General features: G+C 41.5%; 1 protein-coding gene and 1 long non-coding RNA gene across 2 annotated transcripts in view; one reads left to right on the top strand and one right to left on the bottom strand.

The window, feature by feature from the left end:
* LOC145722315 (uncharacterized) overlaps positions 1-2,565 on the bottom strand; it is a 92,593-nt gene extending 90,028 nt beyond the window's left edge. The window contains exon 1 of the long non-coding RNA XR_014146479.1: positions 2,442-2,565. This is a non-coding gene — a long non-coding RNA (uncharacterized LOC145722315). The remainder of the gene's footprint in view (positions 1-2,441) is intronic.
* Positions 1-18,837, top strand: part of ATF3 (activating transcription factor 3) — a 165,573-nt gene that overhangs the window by 110,604 nt on the left and 36,132 nt on the right. The gene's annotated exons all lie outside the window — the stretch shown is intronic.

The raw sequence follows: 18,837 nt of genomic DNA, 5'->3' as shown, positions 1-18,837 counted from the left end.
TTCAGTGTAAACATTCCATTTAGCAACCAGGCTTAACTATCCACAGAAGACGCAGAGCTTCTGAAATTCCTAATTGGGGGGCGGTGGGGGGGGGGGGACAGAGGGAGAGGGAGAGAGAGAATCCCAAGCAGGCTCCAAGCCCGGTGGAGAGACCGACATGGGACTCAATCCCACAACCCTGAGATAATGACCTGAGCCAAAATCATGAGTCTGACGCTTAACCGACCAAGCCATCCAGACACCCCTATTTAAAAAATAATAATGACTAACTTCCCTGTGACAAGGACCTAACTAACCCAGTGTGTGGATTACAGTTATGGCCTGGAGAGCAGGACAAAGTTCTACCATCTCAAATCTAAAGGTACACCACACTACTTAGATCCCAAAATAATTTAGGGTTTGACTTTTATTTTGTCTCCTTTATCATGGGTGGGGGTGGGGGTGGGGGTGGTAGTGGTGGTGGGACTGGGGAAGGGTGGGCTTGGAAAAGAAGGAAACTGTGTCCCCTAGTGCAACAATATTGGTTTGAAGCTCAATCCCCTTAACTATAAAGAACTCTCCCTTCTCAAAATTTGCAATCTGCTTTGGGAAACACCACATTTATTCAATGAAACAAAACACTATGAAAAATACAGCTCTTATTACATGGTAGCACTGTTCTAGATGCCAAAAATACAAAGACAGTCCAGTCCGTAGTCCCAAGAGCTTAGTCTAGTGGGAGAAACAAACATGTAAGCAAACAATCACAACATAGTAAACAATTAGTGAGTGACAGATACAGCTCTAAGAGAACAGGTACAACTTGGGGGCAAGGAGGACTTTACAGAAATGTTAACAGGCTTCCTACAGGATGCAGGTGGTCCGTTCCAAGGGTAAGTATTTTTAAAAGAAAAAACTCAATTTCCGGACTAAAAAAACTTAATTTCTGAACGTGAGAACGTTTATGTTAAGGTTCTTATACATTACATACACACAGAACAATAACCTACACAAAGGGAAATTAGCTCAGTTTGAGAACATGATTCATCATCATTCACACCTGCTCCATTTAAGTCCCTCCCAAAATAGGCATTACATTGAGGAAAATGTGGTAGCAACTGTACGGTATTAGGACAAAGAGACTTCTGTTGCTATACGAACAATATAAAACTATGCCTACTTCTGGACGTATTTGTTAGATCCTAAACTGTCCCTCCTTTTAAAACTGTGTTAAGATGGATACTGAATGGGGAATAAAGCCCTAAACACTTGCAGTTTCCATATTTATATCTGAAAATCTCCAATTTACAAAGGCTAATATAGTTATTTTTGGAAAACAAATGAAAATTACACATTTGGATTTAGGGGTTTCTGTCATTCATTCAGGTCATGATCTGCAAAGCTACCTTTATTCCACAACTAACTTCCCACCACTTCTAAGAAAAGAACACATGAAAAACTCTAGGTTACAGCCTTTGAAAACCTGAAATATAAAATTTTAACGGCCCAACCGTTAACGTTCCCTTATTACCATTTGACATTTCCCACTTTATCATTATATTTTACTTTTCTGTAATATCCAACACCCTTCACCTAGCAAGGTCAAAAGCTTCATGAACATTGTTTTATAAGCTGCCTACGGAGACAAACCCTGTGAAACCTGAGGATGCCACACCAACAACAGAATGCAGGTCACCGTGACATGTCCCACCACTCTGCAAAGTCAAAATCTCAGTTCACTTTACGCTGACAGCGCTTCTTTCCAGAACTTTTCCCTCCGCCAACAAAAGAACGGGGGAGTGTCTATTTCACAAGGTGTCTGGCCCTACTTTCTTTTTTTATGTTTCCTAGAAGGTCACCTTGGTACGGGGGGCTCGGGATGGAGAGCCTGGGGTTCTGTGGCATCGTCTCCTCACCAGGTGACCTTCAGGCCCCTAAGCCTGGGCTGAGCCTAGAACGACCACCGCCCAGCCCGCCACGTAGGGAACAGTTCCTTTCACTGCCCCGCCCAATTCGGAAGTGGGGGGTCCCGAGAGGCCCCCAAACAAGCGCTGATGGCGACTCCGGCCACGCCCGGGCCCCCCGAATTCAGAAACGCTGAGTGACGACCCCACGTGGACCCCGAGGTCTGGGCCCCGACGGCCTCGGGCCCCGCGCCTGTTCTGACTTCAGCCCACACCGCACCCCGTCCACCGGGGAACTTTCCAGAACTCTGGACTCTCCGGGAAGTCCCGAGTCGCTGAGCAGAAGGGAACTCTGGCTCGTTAACTGAGCGCCTACTCGGGGGCAGGGCGAACACGGGGCCGGGCTTGCACGCGGAGACCTTTGAGGCGCTGCGTCGGGAGGCGCCCGCGCTCCACCCTCCGGCCGGGCCCTCGTCTTCCAGGAGGGCCGCCAACGGGGCGAGCAGGGACTGGGACAGCCGCCCCCCCAGCCCGCCTGGTCCCCTCGGCCCCCTTTACCTCGCCCGACCCCCACCGAAGCCGCCGAGCTAAATTTAGAAACCAGCGCGGCGCGCGCTCACGTGCGCTCGACAGCGGGCGGGGGGCGCGGTTCGGGTGAGTCACGGCCCCGCCCCCACTCGCCGAGGACGCGCTGACGTCAGCCGTTTCCCCGAAGGGTGACGTCAGCGCGCCTCGCGGAGGCCGTGAGGCCACCCGTAGAACGTTCACTGAGTTTCGATGCCTTAAAGGGACCAGGCGTCGGATCGTGAAAGGTCTGGAGAGGTGACGGCAGTCAGCCAACTGTGGGGTCAGAGCCCATCTTCTATCCTTTGTACTGGGAAGTGTTGACCGTTGAGATGGTGATGAAAGAAAGGAGAGCAACTGAGCCTCATTGGAGGCTGCTGAATGCCCCAGAACCTCCTCCTGGAAGCCCTCCTTGATTAACCAGAATCTGATCTTGACCCAAAAGTTAGAGAGTTTTCCTGGCCCTTGACTCCGTACCCCTTCACTTACAAGCCCTCCTCATATGTTTATACATCTGTTGGTAGGGAAAAGCTGTGGTTTGAATGTTCATGTGATCCATCAATTTGGGCCAGCTTGTCCCATTTATCACTGTTTTTGACTGTGTCCAAACTGTTATTAGTCATGCAGTCTGTAACAAGTTATTGAACTCTGGGTGTGACATTGGTGAACTGGTCTCCAAACCCTCCTCTGATGCTAATGTTGCCTGTGGAAGCTTCCAGGACAAGAGCCCTGTCCGACACTTGGTCATTCAACACTATCACAGCCTCACAGGGAGGTTTGCTACGCTGAGGTTTACCATGAGGCAGGTATTTTCATTACCCTCCTTGTCCCCCTCCTTTAATCCTCATGCATCCTCTCTGAGGTCAGTGTTATTGTCCCTATTTTAATATTGATGAGGAAGGACATCGAGGCACAGCAAGATTAAGTATGTTTCCCTAGGTTACACAACTAAAGGATGGCAAGCTGGAAACCATTCCCAGGTCAGTTGGACTCCCAAGTCCATGTTTTGGGGACTGTGGTGGGCTGCGAAATATGTCTTATTTTGTACGTTGAGTCCCCTAGAACCAGTTTTTCCCTTATGACACAAGCCCAGTGCCTCTGAACAAGTAACCACTGCATGCTAGAAGATGCCCAGAGGAGGCCAGGCCCCGGGGCCTGCACAAGGCTAAGGCAAGTGAGGAGGTGCCCATCCTGCACTTGCAGGACCCTGAGAGCGAGTGCCTCCCAAGCCACCTCACCCCCCCACCCCCTCACTCTAGTCCCAGCCCTACCAGGCCTGTCCTGGACTCTGTGATTCCTCTCCTGAGACTAGAGAGACCAGCCTGCTTACAGCGTCCTCATGGAGCACCAGCGGCCAGCCCCACAGAAGTGCAGAAGAAATACTTTGTTTCTCCTCCCATAATCCCCGCCGCATAAAGCAACAGAAAATTTCCCGTTGGAACAGGATGTTTGTGCCAAAAACAAATTAGAGTCATCAACTGCTTCTCAAAGTTTTGAGCAAAATACGGGTGCCTGTGTAGGTGAGCTGTTGTGACTGTTCTCTTCTGACAGTCGTTACTGGTCCTTGGCTCAGTGTCACTCCCACATCCTCAGAGTACGTGGGCCAGGTCTAGCGAAAGCACCTTCTTCCCTGCAGCTCACCCCTCAGAGACATTGAAAATTGACCCCTCTTCCCCTGGACCCAGTATCCAGCCACCAGAGAGCTCTCCTCTGTGTGTCCCCTGCTCCTGTCCTCGGGATTGTATGATCCATGTCATACTGACGGATCAATCCCTGTCCACTGCTCTTTCTGTTCTGCCAGGTTTTCTGGAGCCTGTGACCGAACGTGTCCTGTGTGCTTCCAGCAAAGCCTCAGGAGGAGATGGGGAAAACCACGGGCGGCCTTAGCCAGTTGGGGGTGGGGGGTCATGGGGGCAGCATCTTCCTCTGCGGGGCTGAACACGCAGACATGGCAGTTTAGAGCAGTAGGGCACCTTCAGGCCAACCAGTCTAGCCCTGTTCTCTGAGGGAATTAAGGTCCAGGTTGGGTGACCTACTTGGACTCACATGGCCTGTTAGGTAGAGAGTCCTAGTCAACTGACCTTGTACCCACTGCTCTTTCTACGGATCACAGCTCTGTGACAAGATTCTGGTGGGACAATGGGCGTTAAATGTGCATGATAAACTGTGACATGTCACATACGTGCCGAAACGGAAAACAAACGGTGACATGAAGTAAATATAGAGATGAAATCATAGGGGCGAATCCAAGAACACAGTTGCAGAGACCCCTGGCTGTTCCCTCCCCCCTTTCCTTCTCTCTCCCATCCAATCTCGAGTTGGGTAAGGGCGTGATTCCTCCTCAGCCCTAGGAACCATTTCCCAACGGAAGGACATGCTGAGTTGGATTGCCAGTTTTAGACCTTCAGGAATCAGGATCTGGTGTGTCATTTCAGATTTTGATTTTTTATCTCCCAGCCTTCACTTCCCATTATTTTCCTATCCCATAAGCCCCAATAAATGTCATTAAGAACCATAAATGTAACTGGCTGCTCATGTGGGGGGATTGTCATCTCCAGCAAACAGCCCCAGCAAAGAAAGGAGCAGGAATCCTGGGTCTGTTCCCACCCGTGCTGGTGACTCACTGGATGACACACAGCAAAGGGTTGCTTTTGTTGGGAGAGAGATGTGAGACATTACATACGGCTGCTCCCCTGGCAGAGCAGAAGGACAGGGGAGAAGCCCTTCAGCCCGCCCCCAGCATAGTGGAAGCTCAGAGGTCCGTGGGTGAATCTGGCTCCATAGTAACTGCTTAGCAATGGCCCGCGGGGTCAGCCCGGAACTCTGTCTCACTTGAGCACCTGCCCCTCATGGGGCCACTAGAATGGCTTGGACTGGATTATGGCGCTTACCCTTCGTGATCTCATTCTCACTGGTTAGGAATGCACCCTAGTTATTCCTAACTCCACTTTAATAACTTGTTATAGATCTGCCCTCCAGGAATTTGAAATTTTCTTTAATCTATTTCTATTTCAGCCTGTACACCCTTTTCAGGCAACGAATAGGTTTACCATTTATGTAAAAGTACTTAAGTCCTAAAACCCAGAAAGTGCTGTATCAGAGGTTTTTTTAAAAATAGCAACAATAATAACAATTTAATAATTAACATATAATTTTATATGTGATAAATATAATTATATTATAATCTGATGATAATAATAATTCATTCAGATGGTCTCACAGGCCTATTTTCAGTCCTATTTATCTCCATACACCCCCCCCCCATCAAATAGTATTTCTCAATGGAATGGGACCCTGTTGTGGGTGTAACTCCTCTTCCTTGCAAACTAAGGTAAATACATTCAGTGTCCTCTGTGGACTTGCCATCTAGGACCAACATATAGTAGGTGCTCAATAAATACTTGTTGGGTGGATGGATGAACGGATGGAATAAGAAGAGAGAAACCTGTGTGGTAAGTGGTGGGACATACTAGGAATGACCGTATTGGGGGCTGGAGGGCAAATATGAGTATACTTGGCATGGAGGGGAAAGGGAATGTTCTGATTTTATGGTACGTGTGCGTGTGAGAGCTCTCCTCAGATCAGCCCCAGAGCTCGTCCTGGAGGAATAGCTGGTTCCCAGGCTGCTGAAATGATTCATTGACAAGAGATGCCAAAGGTCCACCCCCCACCCCACCCCCCACCCCCAGCAGGGGCTGTGTGGGTAGCAAGAGAGAAGAGGCCGGGATGGGGTCCAAAAGAGGGAGACCAGTGAACCACACTGGAATAAAGTTTTCAAAGCCAGGGGATTCAGTAGGTGAATGGACAAATAAACTGTGGTACACAGAGACAACAGAATATTATTCAGTGCTAAAAAGAATTGTGCCATCGAGCTACCAAAAGACATGGAGGAAACTTAAATGCATATTACTAAGTGAAGCAAACCAACCAGAAAAGGCCACATACTGTATGATTCCAACTATGTGGCATTCTGGAAAAGGCAAAACTATGGAAACAATAAAAAGATCAATGGTTATCGGGGTTTGGGGGGGAGGGATGAATAGACAGAGCACAGAGGAATTTTAGGGCAGTGAAAATATTCTGCATGATATTGTAATGATGGATCCATGTCATTATGCATTTATCCATACCCATAGGATGCTCAATACCAAGAGTGAACCATATTGTAAGCTATGGACTTTGGGTGATGATGATGTGTCAATGTAGGTTTATCAGTTATAACAGATGCACCACCCTGGTGGGCAATGTTGATAGTGGGAGCACGGGGTCTATGGGAAATCTCTATAGTTTCTGCTCAGTTTTTCTGTGAACCTATAACGGCTTTACAAAATGAAGTCTATTAAAAAAAATCCAGGTGCAGTGATTACACCTTTTTGTATGTAGGAGTTTGGTCCACTGTGGAGTCAGAGACTTGGACTGGAATTTGAACCCCACCACGACGAGCTCTGTAACTTTGGGCAAGTTACTCAACCCTCCTGATCTCAGTTTCTCTAACTCCACAGGACTATAATGCCTGTCCTCAGAGCATTTTGAGTATTGCATTAAAAACTTTATGTAAGGTATCTAACCCAGTACCTTGGATATACACCAGGGTAAATATATACAGCACCCCCAACTCTTCTCTACTATCGGTGATTATTAAACATACCAACTTCAAAGTCAGGCCATTGGAAGAAAGCTGTCTGTATGAAAGTGACCTTCTACTAGGAAGGGAATCTGTGTGTGGGGGTGGGCATGTGTGTTCTCACATGCTCGGTCAGAAATGCTGGCCACAGAAGGTCAGTCATGAACTTGAGCCCTGGGAAGCAGTATCAAGCCCCTCACTCAGCTTTCTCCCGCGAAAAGGTCAGGGTGATGGAAGGCTGTCATATTTAGATGATGGCTCGCAGGGAAGCCTCGGTGAGTTAGTCACCTATGATATGACATCATATTGCCATTCAATATAGTAACAGCTGTTGATTGCTTTGGGGGGCAGGGGCGGGGTCAGCTTTTTCGACCAACCGTACCTCCAGGATAAATTGGACAGAACCAGCTAGAAAGACATAAGAGGAGAAATCCTCCTCTAAATAGGATGCTCCACAGTTTCCTCAGAATTTTTGGCATCTCACCCCAAAAATGTGAGTTTTGACTTTTCTTTGTCTTTGGGGCCAAGCAGGGAAAATGTCATAGGAGAAAAGTGTGTGGTGAGGAAGCCTTCAGCTGGGGGAATAGCCACCCTGGCTAGGGTGGGCGCCGCCCTGTGGAAGGGTGGGAAAGGTCTGCGGACCAGGTGCATGATGGCTATGTGGCACCCAAAGTAGCAGTCACAGGGAAGGGGGTTGAAAAGGCCTGGAGTTAGGGTGCTGCAGAGTCTCTAGGTTGGATTAGGCATTTTTCCTCTCGCAGGTTACATAACAACGGTGGGACCAAGCCAGCACCCCGTTGAGCAATGATGTCCTCCCCGCCTTTGAAAGGAGCCTGGATGAAGCCATAGTTTGAAGATATCACTGATCAGTGCTGTAGTTAATCTGGGATATTGACTAGTCATAGCATAATGGAAAGTTGCAGGACGTGGTTAACCCCTTCCTTCCCGTGTATTCTCCTCCTGGACACCTCTGGCTCTTGTGGGGTGTTGTGCTTTGGGAATAGAATGCTTTGTGCCCACTGTGTAAGATGCATGTTAACTTGGGCAAGCAGACTGTCCCTATGCCTAAACTGGAGTAAGTCCAGAGTGAGGAAGTAAGGAGATTAGAGAGAAAAAGCCCTTGGACCAAAGGTTAGGAGACCTTGGTTGGCAGCTGGTTCGGCCACTTTTTGAGCTGTGTGACCTTGGGCAAATCACTGCCTCTCTTTAGATTTTGGTTACTTGTCTTATCTGCAAAAAAAATGTGTTCTTGGGATCCTTCCAACCCTGACACACTTTCATCTTCTAAGTGTGGATTCACTGTTCTGTTGTTGGCAGAGTAGAAAGGGCCTAGGGTCCGAGTGTCTGGCTCTGCCACTCAATGTGCGACCTTGCATAAGGACACGCCTTCTCTGAACCTCAGTTTCCCCACCTATAAAACATGGGTTATTGTGAGACACAGGTGCAAAAATGACCCCAGAAGCCTTTTCAGATGATGCCTTGAGTTCAGAAGGGCAAAGGGGGTGTAACGCTAGCTGAGAAGGGCACAGTCAGATTGCTGGCAGGTTGGACCAGGGCTAGGAGCATGAGGAGGTAGGGGTTGTGGTCAGCCATAGAAACTTCCAACTCTGTGCTGCTCGGTTCCTCTTCATTTCCCGGCAGCTAGGGGAGGGGAAACAATGGAGAGCTTGTAAATGATGCTGAAAACAGCCCAAGAAAGTGGCTACAAATTCTTGTCTAAAGAGCCGTGCTGAACAAGTGGGCACAGCGCCAAAGCCTAGGGTCACGGGGAGCCCAGCAAGGGTCTGGCCTCCCCTTTCCTATGGATGTGCGAGGGTAATAGTCCAGCACCTCCCGACTCAGCATCACCTCCAAGGGTGTGAAAACACCTCCAAGGGGAGCCCTGGAAATCACAAATCACGACTGTATATTGATCAGAGTGACCTGTCTCAACTTACCTCGTCGGGAAAATCACAGATCTTGTAGAGAAACTCTCCAAATTCCTGTTTATTCTTTACATAAACGGATTAACCTAGGGTGAGCGATTTGACTTCGACTTTCCGTTTCACACTGCAGCAAACATGAAATTGACCACTCCTTGGAAGCTGTGTCTTAAGCCCTAAGTATAAGCTCTCTTCCCTCCCACCAAAAGGGGGTTTCTCTCTCTCTCTCTCTTTTTTTTTTTTGAAGCCCCAGGTGCTGGGGTTGAGAGGCTGGTAGGAGGTGCAGCATGCCGTCCTCCCGCTGACTCATCTGACATTAACATAATTATGTTTCAGGAGTCAAAGTGATTTTCAAACTATGAGTAATGCACGGTATTAGAGAGTATGTTTACAAGGCAGCAGGGCTGGGGCACACTGAAGAAACCAGCTGCTGCGAACAGCTGAAATGAGCAAAGGAGTAAGAAAATGCTCTCAGGAAAAACCACCTTTCCCTCCGGGCGCCTCTGTCTTTAGGAAGGATTCCGATATGAAAAGCAGGTGAACTTGGAAGTCCCCAAGGAGGGATCCAGATCTAGCATCGCTATTTGAACACCCAGAGATCTGATCATTTTATGTGAAAAAACAAATGTTTTTATAGTCTTAATTTTTATATCCCCAACTCTAGGGAAAGATAGATTTAAAGACTTGAGCGGATTATTTCTTAAAGCTAGTGCATTGCCAGTATTATAATAATAGTCTAAAGTTGTGTGAAGAAATGTACTGCTTCTAAGACAGGAGCAGGGACACAAATCATCTCCCCAGTTTTAAAGATGGGGAGTGGAAGCCCATGGGGTCCAGGGTTGGAGTCAGCAAATGCCTTCTTTTGTCAAACTCATAAAAGTTTGAGAGCCATTGAGTACAATTAGCCAAGTGTTTAGACCTCAGGAGAGAAGAGGTAGGTTCCAGTCCTATTCCAGAGCTGTGTCTGTCCCTTGCCTCTGTTTCCCTGACTCTTTTTTTGAGCCACCCAGGCGCCCCTCCCTGACTCTTAATGGGAATATTAATAACACTTGTTCTGCACACCTCGGAGAAAGACTCTTGGGCTCTGGGAAGGCAAGGATAGCGTCTCTCCATCACTGTAGCCCCACTGTCCAACTTGGACCCTGCACATAGTAAGTGCTTGTATATACTGGCAGAATTAATGAATGAGATAAAAGCTTTGAACACCTGAACTCTGCTCTTCTGTTAGTTGGTCTTCTTGCCTTTAATTCTCCCTGCCCAAAGCCGGGCGGGGGCGGGGGGGTTGCTCAGCAAGTGGGGCCATACTTGGAGACAAGTCTGCTGAAGGCACTAGCACTAATAAGGAAAAATAACTGTTCATTTCCTTGGGGACTCACTGCTAAAATCAGATGAAAGTAGAACACTCAACTCAGAAACTCTTTTAGAGAAGGCTCATTTAAAAGCATGACAGTAATTTAATTTGCTTATATGTTGGAGGTAAATCAGGAGACCGTCGGGCTTAATTTCACCTGCTGATTCTTGAACTGCAATCATCAGCGCAGGTGCAATAACCATAAAGTGGACTCAGGGTCTGGGCATTCTGATAGCAGATGAAAGATAAGTATTCAGGCTGGAAAAGCCCTTAAAAACAACAGTTCCACACTCAGGTTTTTAAAAGTATAAAAGAAAAGGAGAAATTATGAAAAATTTACTCTGCCATTTTTTTCCCATGGGAAAGACACCCACTTGATTTTATATGTGGGGACAGATTTCTAAATTTTGATATGGGCTTACAAGTGTGGCTATAGCTTTTTATGACATCTGCATCAGATGACTGTTCTCTTGTTCTTTCCATTCCTGCTTTGGCTTCTCTGCCTTTGTCTCCTTATTTTTCCTCTCCCTTCTGTCCCTCAGTTAACTCCTTCCTCCCCTTCTTGTTCCCATTTTGCTTTCCTCCCCAGCATTCCTTCTCATTGTGTAAACTTTCTTAAAGCTTCTCACAAGGAGTCACTCACATGGTGAGTGGTCAATAGCATTAAAATATATACATATAAAAAGAAAAAGCCCTGAACTAATCATAAGGTCACTTATAAATAAACTGTTCATAAATAAATTGTTTATTTTTAAGCTACCAAGCTTAATCACACCCCAAAATATTCCTGTTCACTTAGGAATGTCTTTGATGAAACAATAAAAATTAATTAAATATTGTCCCTTGAGTATACATCCTTTTGAATGTTCTACATTTGCACTGCAGGAAAAAAGGGGGGACCCCCAGAGAAAGACATCCACGGAGAACCTTGAACCTGCTCTTAACGGAGAGGCCCAGGTGTGTTTTAGTAGACTACTGGATCGACTGATCTGTCCTCTCCCCACTCGTTAATATAATATTGTCAGGCTTACTTCAAGTAGTAAACATAAACCAGTCTACTCATGGCTAATCAGTGCAAAGAATTGGGATCTGTGGTCTCATCCCAAACATCTGAGGACCATGCCAGGAGAGAAAATGTGTGCGCTCCCAGCGGCCATCATTCGGTGCTTCTACCCTAGACACCCTCTCCAGTGGGGTAAGTCCAGGCTGGGGGTTATCTCTAAGGTTCTGAACCTCCGCTACTCTCTACATATCAGAGCCGCATGTCCAGGGCAATCCTGATTTCACAGCCCCTACTCCCTCATCCCCATGGGTATATTGATTCTTGTCGGGCTGGGAACGCTAATTTGGGTTTGAATGACATGATCACGGTTCCCTAAGACATCTCAAGTAAAAAAGCTCTTCACTCTTTATCCGGATTTATTTATTTTATAAATATTTGTAAATAGTTACTATTCATTTAACAGTATTATTTAGTGACAGGTTGCTGAACATTTGAGATACAAATGTTTAACATATATTCTAAAAAAATGTTGGCTCTTTAAACTCCTATAGAAAAAGCTTATTCTGATTTTCCCCCATATTGTGCCTTTCTTGATTTCTTCCCCTCTTCCTTCCTTCCCTGTATCCTTCTCTCTCCCTCCATCTTCCTTCCTCCCTTCCTTCTTTCCTCTTTCTTTGTTTTCTTGTGTTTTTTTGTTTGGTGCTTATGGTAGATGTCTTTCTGAAAAATATATCTAGGGGTTAAGGAAAACTGATCAAGGCACCTAGGACCGACAAAGACTTTGCATCATATGCATCTCTTTTACTGTTCCAATTTTTAATCATGCACACCTATGCCTTTTCCCAATTAAAAAAATAGTGAGTGAAGCAGTATTTCATACCTTCCTGTTTTTAAGTGTTTTCTTTCCCAGTGTTAATGCCAGTCTATTTCCTCCTCACCAGAAGTGAAAGACAGAAACAGCTTCCAAAGGGAAATGGGGAAGAAGGGAAGGGAGAAAGCTAACAGAAGCTAAATGTCTCTGTGTCCACAGCAGGATTATAGGGGAATGGGTTAGCCTAATAGGGTCAAGGAAGTTTGATTTTTTTTTCTTTTTTTTAACTCAAGATGTAAACATCTTCCTGCATCATTAAGTATTTTCCTACAACATCATTTTTAATGGTTATAGAAGAATCCTAAGTTAATTTATTATCTTTGTACTGTATTTAATTAATACTCTATGTTAAACATTTGGGTAATATCTGATTTGTCATTATAACAACTAGTGCTACAATAAACATTCTTGTACTTAAATCTCTGTGCATAGCTATTCCTTTTACTTTAAATATGTCTTCTCACGGAGAATAAATATATTTCTCAAAGGAAAATACATCAGGGTATACAAATCCTAGAGCCTTTGATGTATGTCACTCCTGAAGTAATTTTTGTTTAAGTTTCTGTAAACATAAAGAAATTTCCCCCATGTTTGTTAACAAGTTTTATTTCCTATTTATGAATTTCCTGTTCAGAACTTTTGCCCACATATTGGTTGGTATCTTAATACTTGCAATGACTTAGGATGTTTCCACATATATCAAATATACAAAGACTCCCTTGTCTAATATTTTTAAATAATAATATCCTCTGGCTTGATATTTGCACTTTAATGTTGATTATATTTATGTATTTTTACATACAAAGGCATTTAGCTTTAAAGTGATCAAATCTATCAATATTTTCCTTTCTGAAGAAACAGCTTTTCCATATAGAACTTTGAAAATTATTTCCTATTTTTTCTAATAAAAAGGGCTTAAAAATTGTTTTTAATTTTAATTCCAGTGTAGTTAACATACAGTGCTTCAGGTGTGAAATATAGTGATTCAGTAGTCCCATACATTACTCAGAGCCCCTTCACCTGTTTCACCCATCCCCCCCAACCTTCCCTCTGGTAACCATAAAGTTTATATATTTTATATATTTACAGTGAAATGCACAAATCTTAAGTGGATCATTCATTGAATTTCAACAAATGACAAATGCATAAACCTATAAAGATTTAGAAGTCCAAAGGGTATGGGATGTGTTTTTTTTTAAGCTGATGGTTGCACAGACATATGAATATATTAGAAACCATTGGATTGTACACTTTAGATGGGTGAATTATATGGTATATGAATTGTATCTAAATAAAGCTGTTAAAATATATAGAGAGAGTAATTAACATCATCCCAGACATTCCATAGCATCCCTTTCCAGTAGTCCCTCACTTGCAACTCTACCTCAGAGACAGCCACAGGTTTTAATTTTTTCATCATAGATTATATCTGCCTGTTTTAGAACTTCATATAAATGGAAACTTACAGGATGAACTCTTTTGGGTAAAGTTTCTCTCAATCAACATGTTTTAAAAATTCATCTGTGTTGGTGTGTATCAGGAGTTTTTTGTTGTTGTTGCTAAGAGTAATATTTCATTACGTATCTATGTTACAACTTGATTATCCACTTCTCTATCGATGGGCACCTGGGCTGTTTCCAGTTTGGGGCCATTATGAACATTCTTGCACCTGTCCTCTCGTGGACATATGCTTTTACTTTTCTTGGGGAAATACCTTCAGGTGGAATTGCTGGGTCATAGAATAGATGTACATTGAGATTTATAAGAAACTGCCAGACTTTTTCCCAAAGTGATTATACCATTTGACGTTCCCAGCAACAACGCATGAGAGTTTCAGCTGCTCCTTATCCTTGCCAACATCTGATACTGTCAGTCTTTTCAAATTTTAGCCATTTTTTGAGGCGTGCAGTGGTGGCTTATTGTAGTTTTAGTTTGCATCTCCTTGATGACTTAAGTTTTTGAACATTTTTTTATGTGCTTCTACTTTTAGTTTTATTTTAATAGTCCTGTATTTTATATCTAATTACATCTGTTTATCCATCTAAAGTTATTTCAATTATGATCTGGAGTAGATCTCTAAATTTATTTTTTTCTAAATAATCCATGAGCCCAGCATAGTTTATTAAATAATAATTTTATTCCTACTGACTTACCATGCTTTCTTCATCATAGATGAAGTTGTTATGTATAATAACGTGGTCTCAAATATACCACTCTGTTAGAAAATATGATGGAAAATTGATTTGTACATTTGTATGTTTGTCCTTTTGTCAGTTGCACACTATTTTATTGATACTTCCTTTTTAAAATGGTTTAATATCTGGCAGGGCCTCTTTGTTATCATTCCTTTTCATGCTCAATATTTTCTTTGCTGTTCATACCTAATTATTCTTTCAGTAAGCATTTGAATGATAATGTCAAATTCTAAAGTGAATTTTATTGAAAGTATATTGAGCACACAAATGAATTTGAAAAACCCTGCATCGTGGCCAAGGAATTTAATATTTAAATTTTCTTCTACATTTCTCAGTAACATTTTGGAGTTTTTATTAAATGAATCTTTCACTTTCTTATGAAAGCTATTCCAGGGCATTTAATAGAGATTTTCAATTTCATCATTGTTGCTTTTTGCTATTATAATTTGATTATTTTTCATTGTATTTTCTGAGTAATATTTCTATATAGAAAGACTATGTAGAAAATTTCTGTGTAGAAAAGCTACTGGCTTTTGTGTCTCTTTATTTAGCAGTTTTCTTGAACTCTCATACTACTTCTAAAGATTTTTGGTTGAATTATTTTCTTGAGTTTCCAGGAGTGTAATTATATCATCTACAAAAAATTTTAAATCTGTTTCTCCCTTGTAACACTTACGCATCTTATTTTTATATATGTACTATTTAGTTGGTCAGAACTTATTTTTATTTTATGCGTCTTATTTTTATATATGCATATTATTTTTATATATATGCTATTTAGTTGGTCAGAATGTTCAGATCAAAATTAAATAAAAATGGCAATAGATTATATCCCTATTTTGTTCCTGATTTTAATAATATTGCCTCAGTATTTCATTCTTTTTTTTTTTTTTTAAAGATTTTATTTATTTATTCATGAGAGACAGAGAGAGAGACAGAGGCAGAGGGAGAAGCAGGCTCCCCGCAGAGCAGGGAGCCCGATGCGGGACTCGATCCCAAGACCCTGGGATCATGATCTGAGCCGAAGGCAGACGCCCAACCGACTGAGCCACTCAGGCGTCCCCTCAGTATTTCATTCTTAAGACTAGTATTGGCTATTTGAAATAAATACTATTTAGTATGTTAAGAAGTTCTTAAATTTGTAATTGTTTTTTAATAAGGACTAGCTGTTAGATTTTAATGTTTTTGTTTGTTTGTTTGTTTTGCATCTATTGAGAATCTCATCTGGATTTTCTTTTTTAACTGGTGGATGTGATATATTATTCTATTGGATTTTTCAAATATTAGAACATAAAACCTTTCATTCTATGTTATTCTAAGAATAACTGGGGTTATTCTTTTGATACTCTGTTATCTGTGTTTAGATTTTCTTCTCTATGTTCATAATTTAGATTTCTTTCTTTCTTCGCTCTTTCTGTTTTTCTTTCTTTCTCTTTTTCTTTCTTTCTTTCTCTCTTTCTCTCTTTCTTTCTTTCATCTTTTCCAGGTTTTGACATCAGGGTTATCTCTGTAAATTAGGTACAATTTTTGTATTTTTCAATGTTTGGAAGTAATTATTGAAGCATAGTAATTACCCATTCCTTAAGAGTTGAAAGATTATTCCCTCTAAAGGTTTCTAGGCCTAGAAAATTTTTTTTTCTGGAGAGAGTTCTTTCCTTCTTTTCTATTCTAGTTTCTCTAGCTATGATTAGTATATTTAGATTTTATATTCCTAATTTTGGTAATGTATATATTTCCCAAAGAAATAGTTTTCAAATTTAACTTAAAATTTTAAAAAGTATTGTCTTATGTTTAAAATATCTCCTTATCTGATGTTTGATCCCTCTTTTTATTTCTAATTTTTTTATCCACAGGAGTTATTTCCCTTCTTTACTTTCTCTAAAGGTTTGTCTATTTTATTTTAAGAAGCTCTTAAATTAAGTCTATAAATTTTCCTATATTCTAATTCATGTAGTTTTGGTTTTGCCTTTATTATTCTTTCTTGGAATTTTATTGTCATCATTTTTACAAATCCTTAGGTTGAATACTTTCATTTTTCCCTTCCTTGAAAATAATGAAAACATAAGGATTGTAATTTCACCTTTCAATATACTGTGATAACATTTCATAACTTTGGACATGGTGTGGTCTTATTTTAATTATCTTCTAAGTGCCATGCTCCTATACTTTGATTGTTGTTTTAATTTTTATTCTGTCCTTATACTTTGTTATTTTAATTTTAGTTGCTAGTGTTAATAGCTTGTTTTATTGTCCTGAAATCAAAGAATTAAGCTTGTATAATTTCTCCTCCTTAAAATATTTCCCCTTTTTGGTTGTATGCATTGTAAATACTTTTTGCCATTCTATAATTTCTTTCCATTTTGTTTACTGTGTCTTCTTTTTGTCTTAATGTAATCAGATATATCCCTCTGATTTTATTGTTCGTATGTCTGTGTCTTATAGGAGAAATCTTCCCCTACTTGGTGATAGTAAAATCTATTTTCCTAAGGTTTCTTCTAAAAGTTGCAAACATTTGCTTTTCACATTTAGGTCTTTAATCTTTGTGGTTGGTGTGAGTAGGACTCTAGTTTCTCTTTTCTCCCTCGTTGTGTTGTGATGCCACCTTAGCCTTAGGTATAGAGTTCCCTCATGTGTATAGTTTATTTCTGGGCTTTTATTCTGATCCACTCATCTGTATGTCGATCTCCTGGGCTGATACCACCACAGTCTGACTACCCTCTTCTTCTTCAAACTTGTCTTGATTCTTCTTGTCCCTTTCACATGCATTTTAGAATTAGCTTGTTAAGAATCACACACACAGGGCGCCTGCGTGGCTCAGTCGGCTCAGTCGTTAAGCGTCTCCCTTCGGCTCAGGTCATGATCCCAGGGTGCAGGATTGGGCTCCCTGCTCAGCCAGGAGCCTGCTTCTCCCTCTCCCTCTGCCTTCTGCTCCCCCTGCTTGTGCTCTCTCTCTCTGTGTGTCAAATAAATAAGTAAAATCTTAAAAAAAAAAAAAAAAAAAAAGAATCACACACACACACATATACACATTTTGGAGATTTTTTTTTTAAAGATTTTATTTATTTATTTGGGAGATTTTTAAAATTAAAATCGCATCAAGTCTATTGGTCAGTATGGAGGAAATTGACATATTTACATTATTGAATAATCAACGAACATGGTATTTCTCTCCATGTATTTAGGTCTTTATATTGTTCAGTAATAACTTTCCTAGTTTTCTCCATAAAGTCTCACACATCTTTTAACAAATTTATCCTGAGGTGCCACATAATTTCCGCTACTACTGTGAATGGGATTCTTTTTTTTCTGTTAAATTTTCTAATTAGCTATTAAGGTGGAGGAAGGCTGTTGATTTTTGTGTGACTGTTATATCTAGCATCCTTGCTGAACATTTTTTAGCTCTAAGAGTTTCTCTGTGAATTTTCTGTAACTCTTTATGCAGGCAATCACCTTTTCTGCAAACAAGAACAGTTTTCTTTCTTTTTCCAATCCCTCTCTGTCCCTCCCTATCCCTCTGTCCCTCCCTGTCGCTCTCTGTCCCTCCCTGTCCCTCTCTGCCTCTCTCCTTTCTGTTGCATCAGTGAAGACCCTCAACACAATGCTGAATAAAGACTTATAACTGGTATCCTTATGTTATTCCTGACTTTTTGGAGTTGTCTCTAACATATCACGAGTTAGTGTAATATTTGCTATAGAATTTTGATATATGGCCTTAGTCAGGTAAAGAAAATTGCTTTCTATACCTAGTTTGCAAAGATTTTTTTTAACTGTGAATAAATACTACGTTCTATGAAACATCTTTTCTACATTTATCAAGATGATACCAAAAGATTTTTAAAAAGCTTTTCTCTTTTAGTCTGTTAACTTTAATAGGTTTCCTAGTCTTGAATTATGCTTGCAATTTGAGATTAAATCCTGTCTAGTCATAGTATGTTTTTAAAGATTTTTTATCTACATGAAAATTGAGATTAAGTTATACTTTACTTATGCTTGTCTGGCTTTAGTATCTTAAAAAATAAATTATGTAGTCTTTTTCCCTTTTACCCCCATTCTTTCAAACAGATTTTTTAAATGACATTTATCTGTTTTTTGAAGATCTGATTAAACCATTAGGGCCTGGTGTCTTCGGACATGGGAGAACTTTTGGTTACCAATTTAATTTCTTTAATGGCTAAGGCTTTATTCTGGTTTCATCTGAATACATTACCAAAATTTTATTATTCCTTAAAAATTATCTTTTTCTTCTAAGTTTCCATATTTATCACCATGAAGTTGTGTAGAAATACACCAAGGTGTATTTCTACATCTCCATTCTATTTCTAACCGCTTTTTATTCCTATTTTCTGTTTGTGAGGGTTTTTTTTCCCTTTTTCTTGATCACTCTACTCAAGTTTTGTCTATTTCTGTAAGTTGTTTCCAAAAAA

This window comes from Leptonychotes weddellii, chromosome 6 (genome assembly GCF_054177405.1).
Source record: "Leptonychotes weddellii isolate Sample4059 chromosome 6, ASM5417740v2, whole genome shotgun sequence".
Classification (NCBI taxonomy): domain Eukaryota; kingdom Metazoa; phylum Chordata; class Mammalia; order Carnivora; family Phocidae; genus Leptonychotes; species Leptonychotes weddellii.
Note: the sequence above shows the minus strand (reverse complement) of the source record. Positions and strands in the feature narration are given on the sequence as shown.